The sequence below is a fragment of the Vidua macroura genome, chromosome 4, assembly GCF_024509145.1.
Source record: "Vidua macroura isolate BioBank_ID:100142 chromosome 4, ASM2450914v1, whole genome shotgun sequence".
NCBI lineage: Eukaryota > Metazoa > Chordata > Aves > Passeriformes > Viduidae > Vidua > Vidua macroura.
In genome coordinates this window covers 66,478,537-66,492,914 of record NC_071574.1, presented here as the reverse complement: position 1 = coordinate 66,492,914, position 14,378 = coordinate 66,478,537, and the positions used below count along the sequence as shown (strand labels likewise).

At 44.0% G+C, this 14,378-nt stretch overlaps 1 protein-coding gene across 3 annotated transcripts in view; it reads right to left on the bottom strand.

The window, feature by feature from the left end:
* FAM53A (family with sequence similarity 53 member A) overlaps positions 1–11,666 on the bottom strand; it is a 70,308-nt gene extending 58,642 nt beyond the window's left edge. The window contains exon 1 of one of the 3 annotated variants that reach the window (XM_053975911.1): positions 11,577–11,666. The gene's annotated coding sequence lies outside the window, so the exon portion shown is untranslated. The other 2 variants (XM_053975912.1, XM_053975910.1) reach the window with 2 other exon arrangements.
* Positions 11,667–14,378: the final 2,712 nt, after the last annotated feature.

Sequence of the window (14,378 nt, the reverse complement as noted above, 5' to 3'; positions counted from 1 at the left end):
CATTGGAACTCTCCAGAAGATCACTGTGCAACTATACTGAATGAGCATATGGATGTGTGTACCCCTATTTTAGCAGTTCACAAGTACACTGTTTACATATTTTCATATAAAACCCTAAAGTATAAAGAAAGCAAATTACAGGAAGAGTTTACACAACAGTGAAAGACTATGCAGGCTTGCATAAAATAGTTAAAGCTTGCTGCTACATTATCTGTGTGGGAAGAGCATGGAAATGCATTGAACAGATAGGAAATATGGTGTGTAGCTGACAACCAAGTTCCATCTCATGGCCCAAACTTGTTCTCAATCATGGCTCACCATCTGCAACGTGTCACTGAAGAAACCGTAATTCATGTGGCAGGAGATACCACCTCAAGAGGTGGCACACAAAGATCCCAAGTTCTACAACACCCATCGAGTTACCAGATCCATTAGAATCCAGAAAATAGAACCCAAGTACCACACAGCTTTCAAATAGCAAAAATTTTCTTTTAAATAAAAAGGTCTTGGTATCACACTACAAATAGCAAAACTGAGTGGTAGTTCAAAGAATTTCTTGTTGTTGCTCTTTACTTGGTTAAACTATAGTTCCTATCAACTTAATAGTTGGTTTCCACCTTGTGTTTTACACATACCATGAGCTTTTGAATGGTGAAGTCTCTGAAGGGATCTGCACTACATATAATCTGCTCTACATGTGAGCTCTCAGTCCACAAATGACCCAAGTATGAGCAGACCACAAATTAAAGCCCATTAAAATAATGGAATGAAATACAAAGGCAGTACACATCAATACTGTGTGTGCTTTCAGCATTCAATTCAGACATTACTTCAAGTGTCACCAGGGACATCCCTCTTGCCAGACCTATTAAAGGTACTTCAATAAAAATTTGTTCAGTTGAGCTAAGCAGCTCTTACTAGTTGACTAGACTATTTGAAAAGCCAGATAACTACTTTGTCTCAATGCAGTCAGCCTTGAGCAGCACACTGAACAGCTGGATTCAGGAAACACTGTGTTAGAGCTCAAGACACAAACCAAGGGCTACACATTGCAGTAGGTATTTAGAAAAAAACATTTGTAACAATTACATCAACTAATGAAACTTCATGAGACAAAGTTACACCATGTCAGAAGGAAAAAAAGTGAACTATTTTAGCTACATTAGTATGATTGTTTTTTCTTTAAATACTGGAAGATCACCTTTGCTTGATGGAAAAGCTCACTATTTTCTGTGTATTACCTCAACACTACCTGATATTCAACAAACAGCTCATTACTTCTACAAGCAAATTCTACAGAAATATTTACATGTTAAAAGGGATTCACAGAAGTCACTAGAACTCCAAATTACCAAGTTCACTCACAGAGGATGGGCTACAAAGCCTTAATGTAAAACCATGCCCCTGGTACAGGAAGCAAACAGGTACAAGATGCCAATACAAATACTATAGACCATATTTCAGACAGTATAAACCAAAATAACTATTTTATTTGAGCACAAAAATGCCAGTAGAAAAATGAGTGCTGAGGAAGGCCTTCACTTTTAATCTTCCCTGACTGGGACAGAAATTCAGCAGCTTTGAACAGCAGCAGGTAAGTCACCTGGCAAGACTAGCACATAACATTCAGAGACAGTAGCTGTGCAAACGAGGACAGGACCAAGAGTGTTGGAAGAGAAATGGGACCTCTCCCTTGGGCAGGTACCTTTACAGATGACAGCATTCTGACAAGACCAACTTTGGTAACCAAGCTGAAGCACAAAACAGTTAAGATATATCTGATGAAGTCAACAGTAAGAGAGATGCAGTCTTTCAAATGATCTTTCAATGCTGACAAAAAGTGTAACCCATCTAAGCTTCCCTTAAAATAAACCTCTGAAATTACACCTGGGTTCCTGGTATCTTCACACATGCAAAGGTTAAGCACACTATGATATGCATAAAGCAGTAACATCTTTTCTGCTGAAGATCTGAAACAAGCAACTGTGTTAGGGGAAGTCACTGGCTGAGCACCTGGACTCAAGAAATACTGAAGTGATAAACAAGCTTCTGACAGCTGCAGCCTTTTCTGCAGGTGCAACAGGCATTTACTTCATGGCAGTTTGGATCAGTTCAACAGCCAGTTTAGAACTCAGAAATAGGTTTGGTATTATTTGATCAGCTTGTGCTCAGCAGTGAGAAAAGGACAAAGGGAAGGTCCCCCCAAACTAGTTCCACAGCTTAAGACTGTATTATTTAACAGGCCTATAAAGTTTAATCTCAAGAACACATGGAATTTTGCAGTCAACTATGTTAGTAAAATTGGACTATCAGACTTTATACAGAAAAACCTGTCACAGCCATGAACACACCTTGAAAGAGCATTTCTGAACATAGCTCCCCCATAATCCTGTTTAAGATCTGTAATACTTACAAACAACTATTAACCTAAAGTACACTCTGCACAAATTTCACCATCCACATTGCCTTTAACTTCCCAGCACCTGGTGATGCTGCCTTACTGCTCTGGTAACATTTTGTGGCTTCAGAGTGGTCACTGAGGTAATCCCATCTAACATTCAATATCTTTAGCAAAGGGCCATCAGACTTTCTAAACCTCTGCTCAATTTAACACTGCAGCATGGTTTCAAAGTGTATCTGTCCATCTCCTTAGAGCATCTAGTGGAAAGAACTGCTGGAAGACTCATTATTCCAGCCTGTAGCCAGGCACAATAAAACTTCTAACTCCACTCAAATACATCTGTGTGATGAGAATAAACTGCTACACATGCAGGGACTATAAATAAGGCAATGATAAGAGCAAGTCTAAAGGAATTACTGAATGGCAGAGATGTAAAGAAAGCTTAGAGAAAGGGGTGCTGGAGAAAAAACAAACAGTACTTATAGAACTGTGTCAAACAACCCCAACAGAGACAGGGCTCAGAAAAATCCATTTCTATGCAGCACAAGATTTATTATGTGCATCAAGTTTGACAGGGGAGGTAATATGAGAACTAAGATTTCAAACAGAGAAAATTGCATAGAGACATCAAAAATACTTACAAATACAAATCCAAGAAAAATACTCTAAAGAAAAGCTGTTCCAAGTAATGGAGCTTATCCTTCAACACACAGCTTGCAATGAAAGAGCAATTTCATCTCAAGAATGGACAGCTTCAAAGAACTCTCACTACAGATGACTTCACTCTGTAACACCTGGAATTATTTGCAAGGTACTAGATTCAGGCTGTTATGTGATATATTTAAATACAGACAGAAACAGGACATGGTTGGGGCTTCCTTAAAACAAAACAAACAAGCAAGGGTTTGGACATCAGTTTGAGGTTAAGTCTGTCTTCATGCTATGCCTGCATTAAGAAAAAAGGTCAAAATTCATGCCATGAGTCTTTAATCCCCCCATATTTAAGCAGAACCTCTGGGAAGAGTGGGCATCTTTTGTGAGCACTACAAGTGTGAAGCACCCACCCGGTTCACTGGGACATCAGTGTAACAGGGCTTAGGGACAGGGAAGAACCTGTGAGCTCACACACCTACATTTTACAGCCTTGTGCTGCTGGGAGGTAAGCAAAGGCAGTCCTTGGGGACAATCACAGCCAGAGAGCAGCTGCCAGTGGTGCGTGGGAGAACACAGAGCAGGAACCCAGCTCAGTTCCATTTCTGTGCTTCCCGTGATCTGCTGCTGGCACAGGAGCCTTGTTATATGTAGGAGAACAGCAGGAAGGACTGCAAGACAGCCTTAAAATCCTGCATAACTTTGACAAGTTTGAAAGCTGTTCTGCAAGTAATAATAGGATACAAGTGAGTTCTGAAAGGCACGCTCAGGCAGGATTAAATGAACAAACAGGAAGGCAAGTTCTTCAGTAGAAATCTGTGAGCTAGGTGGGATCAACAGGCAGACCTTGAAATGAGTGTTAAGCTGGTGTAAAAAAGTCCAGTGTATGAGGATGCATAAACAGGAGTATCAGCTCCAGGGCACATGGAGCCATTTTTTCACTCCACTCAGCACAGAAAGTCTCAGCTGCACTACAGACTTGGGTTTTGACCACACTTGAAGCCCAATGTGAACTAACTTGAGAGAACAACAGGAATGATCAGAGCTGAAAAACCATGACCTCCCAGGAAGACCTGAATACACTAGTTTTATTTAGGAGAAAAGTATCACAAGGGTGGAGGGCAAGACACAAAGAAACAGGAACATTGCAAAGAACAGTTCAAGTATTTTTTAAAGATGACTTACTACAGGGGAAGGAATAGCTATCCGTTATGTCCAGGAATTAGGCAATAAGCTTGACCTGCAGTAAGGAAAATGTCTGGTTTCATATTCTGAACAAGTTTTAATACTGAGGATAGCAAAGCACTGGACTAAGGAGAAAGAAGAATTGCTCAGGCTTCTGTTATGAATCACATTAGATGTGCAATACCAGTATAGGGCAGGAGACTCACTACCAGCCTACACCTTTCACAGCCCTTTTTTTTTTTCTAAATGACAAACTCAGTTTCAATCCCCTGTAATGTTTTTGCTTATCCTCCTACGTTTTTTTGAGTTTCAATGAACTAGAAACTACTTTTCTGATTTTTCAAATTAAAAGTTCAGGATTCGCACAATCAGGTTATTGTATTATTACCAAGGAAAGTCACACCTGCCCCACATAGAAATAAATCCCTTTCTCTGGCAGCATGCAAGTTTCAGCAATATTGCAGTATCCTGCTGCATCTTTCCTGTGACCAAGAGAAGCCAGAAGCCTATTACTTCAGAAAGACAGGCGTGCTTTGCCTTCTAACAAGCCAGCAGGGTGATGTAATGGCTTTCACTGATGTGGTGTCAAGGCACTGTCACACAAACATGTACATGCACCTTTTACACCCCCTGCCTCAGGCTGGGTTAGGACTTCCTGAGGATGGAAAACGCTGCACGAAGCAGCCAAATACTCCAAAACAAAAATTAAGATATGCAGCATTTTACAGATGGGGAATTGAAGCAAAGAGCATTAGTTACAGCCAGAGTTCACATTTAAACTGCAAAATCCAAAGTCACTAAAGCACAGAGGAATTAACTCTTAAGAGCTCAAGCATAAACAGGCCACCTAAAAAGCATAAAACAAGACTAAGTACTATCCTTTTTCATCCTCTGTAGTTTGGTACTACAAGTATTTACCCAGGTACTTTCTTGCTTTATTAAAGGGCATTCTTCTGATTTGTGAAGCATGAAAACAGAAGAGCAGCAGCAGTCCACTTTACCCTCCTGCAGTTCAGCAATTTCTTATCCAAATATTGAACCAGAAAAGTCTGGTCAGGATGGGGTGCTAATGGAAGAAAAGGATGAAGTCAGCAGGCACATATGCAGCCAAGCTCAAGCAGACTACTGTGCATCCTGAGAAGGGAACAGGCCGAGTACCAGGCTGGCACTGGAACACGCTGGCTCACGTTCCAGTGCCAGCACAATCTCCAAACCAGCAACACCCCTGTTGTCTCTTAACCTTTGGTAGCCTCTTACAACAGGTAGCAGCTCTTCAGTTTAGCCTCTAAGTTACTCACACATCTCAAATTCATCAAGGTTCAACTCTGTTGTTTCATTTTCAAGAAATGAAAACATGAAGTGCTGGGTACTTGTTCCTTACCCCCTTTCCACTACAAGAAAAACATGCTGTACTTTAGTCAATTCATGTAAGTAGTGCTTGAATGCTGTTTTCATTACCCCTCTCTCCTCCCATTTACTAAATCCTGCATCAAATGACACTCTGAAGCACTAGTAGTCTGGAGGCATACCACTACCACACACCACTACCCCCCATTCCAACAGACAGCAATGAATTATCTGCCACTACTATCACACCGGGATAATTGGGCAAAGAAGTTATTTGTTTCTAAACTAGGATTGTAACTTTAACTGTCAGTTCATCAAAAACACTGTACAAACATACAAATAGGTCTCAGGTATCTAAATGGAGACCAGAACTTTAAAAAAATCAATAAATCACACCCTCAAACAGCCCACAGATCAGAAGTTTCCTACGTTTTGAAAACATAACATGATACAAAAACCACCTACAACCTCAATAGCCATTTCCATATTGACTAAGAAAAGCTGAGCTGCAGAAGGCAGAACCTCCAGATCCAGACCCATCATCCTGTCTCAACTATGTTCCCACAATTCGGTTTCATAACCTACATCACACCTGAGGCTCCAAACTTTAACCTCTTCCATATTCTGTGTACTACTTTTGGAAAGTGGCAGCCGATAATGCCACAGGGTTTGACACACAGCTTTTGTCACTTTCCCCTTTCCTTAAACACGATAAACTTTCACTCCTCTAAAACCAAAGGAGGTCAGATCAACAGAAACCTTGAAGGAAGACAGAGAAGTGCATTTTTCATTGGGAAAGCAGGGGGAGTTAAAGGAAAAAAAAAAAAAAACAAACCCTTTAAAAGAAGAATTTTCATTCTAAACAAACTTTTGAGGGTGGAATAAAGAACCAAAATATCATACAGTATCTAGCAGTAACTGTATGAGATGGATGAATACTTTACCAAGACAAAATCCAAAGCCACAATTAAGAAGGTGAAACATAACACATGTGCATACCACTGAAGGAATGACTTAGAGCCACTGACATCAACACAAGCTGTGCAGAGCAAAAATTAAACACACTGCAATAATAATCTGAACTGCCCAATTAGGTTAAAAAATACATTTACCCTACAAATTATAAAACCTCCCAAACCCCTCGAAGGCATTAATGCTGTTCACAATGTTATTTGAGATGCAAATTAGGGACCTAAAGTTAATATTACATCAACAGAAGTTTCTATTATTCCTAATAATGGCTAAAGGGAAGGTGACAGTAGAAGAAAAGCCACAGCCCTGTTACATGAGGTCTTATTATGACAGCACACATTTTCCTTCATTTTTAATACCTTCACTTTAATGCAGAACTGGGCAAGTTAAAAATGTGATCTTTCATAACCCAAGAAAACTGGAGTGGTTTAACAAATAAACAGCAAGTTGGCTGACAAGGGTGGCTGGATGAAGGGAATCTTAAGGAGAAACAGGTATTCCTTTAAAAAAATGGAATTCAGATCCTGTCTTCCGGCATCATAGATCTCAGGCCAAAGCACAAAAGTAAAGGTATAGACAGTGATGCTGCAGTTATTTCCTCAACTATTTCCTGTACCAGCTGGGTGTTCCAATTTTGAAGCTCAGCAAATGCAGAAACAGCTTTCTTGCAGCTCAAATGCCCTCCCCACAATGACACGTAGGTCTTGGTACACAGAATCAGTTTTGCAAATGACACTTGTAATGAAAGCTCCAGGCCAAATCCAGTTAGATTTCACACCTTTGGCTCTCTCTGCACAGACCCACACACACACTGGAGAGCAGCTGCCATCACTGGCACTGGATGTCCCAAGCTCTGGGCCTGATAAATCACTGACAATTCTCCCCAATGCTTTCCTAGAGTTTAATTCTCACAGGAACTTAGAACAATGTTGTCATATCGGGTTCAGAGCAATGATGTGAACTCCAGCTGATCAGAACCCTTGATCTTACTTTTAACACACAACCTGCAAAACGTGGCAGCTGCATTTTACCAGAATACACACAAGTTCAAACAGAAGAAAACCAATCATATTCGTTTTATTTTTATAACTCAGTAAATATCCTAATTAAAACATCTCCTATTACCTTAAAGCACAATATTCAACTGCTTGCTTAAAAAACGTGCTGTCCATAAACTGAGAGCCATAACCCAGATAATGTATTTAGTAACAACCCTGCCTACTTCCTCCCCTCAACCTAAAAATTAGCAGCAACATGGCCTTCAGAAGTTATTTACACCCACTGCAAAGCATTAGCAGTTAGCTGAGCAGCTTCTTGGCAGCTTGCTAATGATATTATTCTCCAAAACAACCAAAAAAGCCAAAACAGCACCAAATGTAGAAAGGGATACGTTAAGAGTTGACAGTTACACCTTGGTTTCAGGTTTCTCTATACTTAACAGTACCAAAATATCCAGCTGGATCATCACAAAAAAAAAAATGTAGAGGAGCCTAGAAAGGAGTTAAAAAATATGCCACATCCCCCCCCCTTTTTTTTTTACAGGCCTCCTCTTGAGTGAGAAGAAAATCCTTAAAGAAAAGCATTTTCTGAAAATATGACTGTGTCAATTCCCCTAAGAGAGTGTTTACAATTAAGAGAAACCAACAAAGTGAAGGTTTTGTTTTTTTTTTTTTTTGAAGACTCATCACTGGCTCGCAATATTTCAGTGCTAAGATCTCTTTAAGGACACAAACTTTATGACAACCAAAAAGGACATTGTCCATGTAAGGGGCTCCCTCACAGGTGTGCAGAGTCAAGAGATCAAAATTTACCTACCAAGAAACTATCAGACACTGCATTGACTTCAAGTGCCTGCATTTCTAGCCATGAACTTCTCCCCTAGAATTGACCAGGAGTGCTCATAAAGCCCTCCACAGGTTTTTGTGAGTAGTCTCACCCCCCACATAAGGTTATGTTACTTACAATGTCTAAAGTAAAAGTTGGGGATAATTCCACAATGGACAAGAATCTCTCACATTTAAAAACAGAGTACCTGCAACATCTGGTAACTACCAGATCTCAAGAATGTAATAATAAAAAAGTCTAAGAAGGTTATTTAACAAAAATTAAAATTACAGTTTAAAGCAAGCAAAGTTTTGTCTAAAAAGAAAGCACAGAACTTGTGAGCTTGCAGTGGATAGAGAAGCTCCCTGTTGCCAAAATACAAAATTTCTGTTTATATTATGACCATCAACATACACAAAAAGAAATGTAAATCATAACATAAATACTAATATTTTCCACTAAAGGCTTAATGAGACTTCTTACTTGTTTTTAAGACAACTCAAAGCAGAACCACAGAGGACAAATTTTTAGAACAAAACTCAAAGCCAGCATCAAAAAAGTGGAGGAGCAAGGAAAGAATTGTGTTTGGAAAGTTTTAAGTACACCATGATTCTAAAGGGAATAATCTATCAAACCACAGGAGGTGACTAGAACTGCCATCATCACTGCTAACACAAAGGAATGTAGATTGGGGGGAGGCAACAGAGGAAGGGGGAGAAAGCACAGAGAAGGGAAAAGAAGGAACTAAAAAAAGGGAGCCCCAGTAATGGCTACCAGACTCTCAAGGAATTCCTAAAGGAAAGAATAAATCCTTCAAGGTTTTGTTTTAAATAAAGCAATCCATGCAATAAATTGCAGTCTTCTCAGTAAAGTCAGGCTTTCAGTTTATCTGCCCACCATATTTTCATAAGTATAGTTTTGCACCTCTACTAAACTTCCAAAGCCTAACACAATGGTTGCAAATATAAATATTTCTTCTTTCAGCCTCCTCATTCTTCTGAATCATAGTACCCTGCAGAAAAACAGCTTTTTGAAAGGAAGTAGGGAAGTTTAACCATCCTGAACTCAAAATAACCCTTTACAATTATTTAACCAACTTTAACTCCCCAGTTAAAGAGACAATAACTATGGGTTAGGCACTGGCAGGTAAAGGCCGCTAGAGGACTGCCAGATTACCACAGGAACATCCCAAAAAGGTATCATATATCATTAGGGGGCTGATCTTGCAGATCACTATTTTGAGTTTGTGTCCAACAGGCAGCACTTAGCTCCATATGATTAAGAGTAGCATCTTGCTACTGATGCAAAAAAATAGTCCTCATTAAAAATAGGAGACATGTTAATATGAACAGTATTTCAAGGAAATTCAAAGTGAGTGAGTAGTGATCCCATTTTCTAGTTCAGAGTTCCACCAGCTTATGTAGAGCTACTTAAAATGTATGTTTTAGTCTCCTGCCTCTGAGCACAATTCTTCCAGACATTTTTGGAAGCTCAGTAACTGCAAGGACTTTGGGCTTGAACAAGTACACTGCACCTCCAATAAAACCAGATCAAGTAACATGCTTCATCAGGAAAGTTTTTGCTATTCAGCAAACATTATGCTCCACGTTTCATAAGCCCGACTAGAAGCAAGCAGACCATTCACAATTAAAACACACCCAGAAACGTTTCAGCTTGCCACAAGAGATACAAACTTACTGATTCTTGCCAAAAATGGCAAATTTTTTTCTGACGAAAGTATTTGCTATCAGTAAGGCAAATGAAGGGGAGGCAATGCAACAGTAAAGGCTCTAATAACTGATCTCAGGAGATAATTTTAAGGTAGGCACAGCAAACAGAAAATGGATTTGACCAGGTGGCTCAACTCATCCCCCGGCAGAGGACTTGGTGAAAGACAGGGACCCAATCACCCAGTCCCTCTGAACCCTGCAACCCCAAAGCTGAGGTGCGGCTCCAAATGAATGCTGGCATGGAGATGTCCTTCCCTAAAGAGTAAAAGGCCTGAACTTTTCCATCCCAACCCCAGATCCCAGAACACCAATCCTGAGAAGCCTCCACAGCGGGTGCCTGCTCTGTCTCGTAGGACCTAAAGCGACCCTCCTGAAATAGCACCCAGAATTTCAACCACACATTTCTATCCAGCCTTCCAGCAGGCCAGAAGACATTTAATAAGCCAAATAACCAGGACAAAGCCATGTTACTGCCCTTAGAAAAGCTGGGTTAACACAAAGAGCCCATTCACTAGCCCACTGAGCGCAAGTGGTCCTTACACTTCGGGGCCATAAACTAGAAATCAACTTTCCTATTGCTGAAGGGAGGGGAAGGAAGAAAATAGCCACTGTTTCCAACATGGAATCATTATGGAAGGCAGCTATTGTGGAAAAACAGGCACCTCCACAGAAGTAACTCTATCCTTAATCCAGACAGGGGGGAATCGCCTCAAAATCGCCGGGGTACGTGCCTGCAGACATGTGTTTCCAGGGCAGCGGCACAAAGGAATGTCCGAGCCCCGCCGCGGCCGGGCACCTTCCCTTCCCCGCACGGCCGGGCCGGGCCAGGCCCCTGGGAGACACGGCAGCGCCGCGCAGCCGGCCCGGATCCGCCCCAGCAGCGCCCATTAGCGCTAATAACTTAATTTTGGGGGGTTAGGGGTTTTCTGCCTCCCGGCGGGGCGGCCGCTTCCAGCTCCCAGCGGGCGCACAGCAGCAGCCGCGGCGGTGCGAGGGGAGCGCGGCCCGGGCCGAGCACGGACAATGACAACAAAACGCACAATATGCACACCGCTTTACCTAGCTGTCGAGGCACCCGGAGGGATGAGCAGCCTGCAGCCCTGCGGCAGCAGGAGGTGCCGCTGCGGGGAAGCGCAGCCTCGGGGTGACACCCCCGCCCCGCAGGGTCCCCCGGGCCGCGCTCGCCGCCCCGCCCGCCGGAGCTGCGCGGTGCGCTCGGCCTCCTGGGCTCCGCGAAGGGCTGCGAGGATGGCCGGGCTGCCTCCCCTCGGCCCCGCACTGCCTGCGGGCCGACAGCGGGGCTGCTGCCCGTCCGGCTGCTGCCTGCAGGGCTGTTATTACCTGTCCGGCTGTTGCCTACACGGCTGTTACCCGTTACCCGCCTGACTGTTGCTACCTGACGGCCGCGCTCGTTGTCTCCCCCCTGCCCGTCCCCCGCCCCCCCCCACAACAGCAGCCGCCGGTACCTGAGCGGCCGCGCCGCCTCCCCCGTGCGTATGGACCGGGCTGCTCAATGGCAACCGAACAAAACACCGCTGGCCACGCCCCCTCCACCGCCCGCCCGCACCCATTGGCCGTGCCGCCCGCCCGCCGAACCTTGACCCGCTCTGCCATTGGTCGGTGGCGCGGTCGGGCCACGCCCACAAAGGGGCGGGGGGCGGGCTCTGCCCCGGTCGCGGCAGGGACGCGCAGCTGTGGTGCCGGGTGGGGTGGGGGGCGCGCGTTGGACTACAGCCCCCAGGTGGCCTTGCGGCGGCGCGCCGCTCTCATTGGCTGGGCAGCGCGCGTGCGGAGGGGCGAGGGGCGCGCGGAGGGGAAGACGTTCTTCGCGCGCGGGTGTGATGACGTCATCGCGTGCCCGGATTGAGCCGCAAGGGGGATGCGCACCCTCCTCCTCCTCCTCCTTTTCCTCATCTTCCTCCTCCTCTTCCTCCTCCTTCTGGCTCTTGGCCCCTTTTCTGCCCGTGCTCATTTTGCTCCCGGCCCAGCAGTGGGTTCTGGTGCATGGGAAGTTGTCGCTCATCTGCTTCCACGGTCCTTGCCCCTATCCTTGGCAGGGATTTGGCTCCATCCTTGTTATCAGCTTTTTGTTCGCAGAATTCCCCGTTGAAAACAACTCATCCCCTGAAGCACTACATTGCTAAATCCTATCCAAACTTAGAATTACTATTTTTTTTATTACTTTTGATAAGAATGAAGTCATGATAGCGTGTTCGCCTCGCACAAGCAGGCCGAGGTGCGGCGGCAGCCGCGGAGCCCCCGGCCCGAGCCGCTCCGTGGCCGCCGCCGTCCCTGGAGCGGCGCTCCCGGCGCTGTGTCCGTGTGCCCACACTGCCCTCTGCCTGCCCGCTCCCGGCTCCCGCTCGCACCCGCCGGGAATGCCCAGGGACGCGGGGCAGAACGCCGCCCCACATCCGCTGCTCGCCCCACAGAACCGTCCCGACGGGAGCTTCTCAGAGGCGGCCGTGAGTCAGCCCGAGCGAGGAAGTGGGATGTGTTTGGACAGTAATTACACCGGGCACTTGTCGGGGCAGAGGCTGCTCTGTGTGGGTGCATAATCCTTAACGTCATGAGAAACCAAGCCCTGATTTACTGCTGCCCACAGGCCCAGCACTGCTGCGGTGCAGGTATCTCTTATTCACGGTAACTGTTATCAAGCTCCTCTTGTCCCTGTGACACCCATCTGCTGTTTCAGCCTTCTGCAACCTGTTCTTCTGTGTTCGCACATGGAGCTGTATTTCACTCACCTTTCCTTCGACCCACGAGTTTTTCAGCTGAATTTACCTTATTTCCCTGGGAGATTGTGCTGAATTACAGGACAGTGCTGCAAGAGATATCCACGTTAATGTCACAATGAAGAGTCCAAACCAAAACTGGCTTCATGGGAAATGCTTACTTTGGCTATCTTACTTTCAAATTTGAGCCTTAAGAAACCAATAAAACCAAATTTTATTTTAAACAACATTACCAGGTTTTACTGCTGGTCTTCATCACTCTCCTCCCATCTTTTGTACCCTGTACAACCCCGCAGTACTTTTTTTCACATAGATTTCCAAGATTCCTTCCCCTGATTATACAATGAATATTTAAATCAGTGTTCTAGTTCTCTGTAAGATCAACACATACCTCTCTTCAGAAAGATCTTGCAAGTGATTACAGGTACAGAGAAGAAAGTACACAGCTTTCTCCCATTGCTCAGTCCTGGCTCTCAAAATGCTTTGTGATTGTGCTCATTTTGCTCCTGGCCCAATTGTGGATTCTGGTGCATGGGAAATTGTAGTTCATCTGCTTCCATGATCCTGTTCGTATCCTTGGCAGGGATTTGGCTCCATCCTGTAATCAGTTTTTGTTCACAGAATTCCCCATTGAAAACAAGTTATCCCTGAAGCATTTAGTTGCTAAATCCATATCCAAATTTAGAATTAACAATTTTGTTTGTTTGTTTTTAAATGAAGTCATTATATATTTTTTCTTTTACAACCATTATAAGTATTCCACTGGAGTAGAGCAGCTCCAGTGGAATATTTATAAAATGTGAGATTTTGAGGTAAAACTGGTTTTCCTTTACCTATGACTTTAACCATTTCCATAGTTTGCAAACATTTGTGTTTCCATGATACTTTCCTACAGACTCCTGTTCTATTTCTGTTTCAAGCAGGGTAAAACCAGAGGGAACTCCGTGGATCTGAAATTGAAGTTTCTTGATTGCAACTGCTCAGTTACTGCCGTGGCTGCAGCGTTGGGGGAGGCACATGAAAGGGGCACAGCTGCACTTCCCCAGCAGCCAGTGCTGCTGCTCTCAGCTTCCACAGCCTGGCCATTCCCATCGAGGGCAAAACTTTGCAGGAGTTAAACTATCTTATGCATTAGATAAATCCCTGAACTTTTTTCTCTTCTTCTGTAATGCTCCCCTGTAGTTTCTCCCCTGATTTATCACTCTCCATTCTCCTCTCCAACTTCGTCTGCTTTTTTCCCAATGAGACAATGGCTCTATACTGGCTTCTTTTGGGGTGTAACTGCTTTTACCTCTCTGTTGTTCAAAACCATGTGGGAAGATGAGCCTTTAACTAGAGATGTTACAGAGGTGGTACTCCTATGATCCCAAAATTTATGAGATGGGGAAACCACACACAATGTCAACAAAAACTACAGGATGGGGTGGGAGAGAGGAGTGAGTGATCATGTCTGAGACAGGGCAGGTGGTAGGTAGCTCTAATCAATGTCACTCAGTATTCAACCAGAGCCTTCTTTCATTTTATACCCAAGAG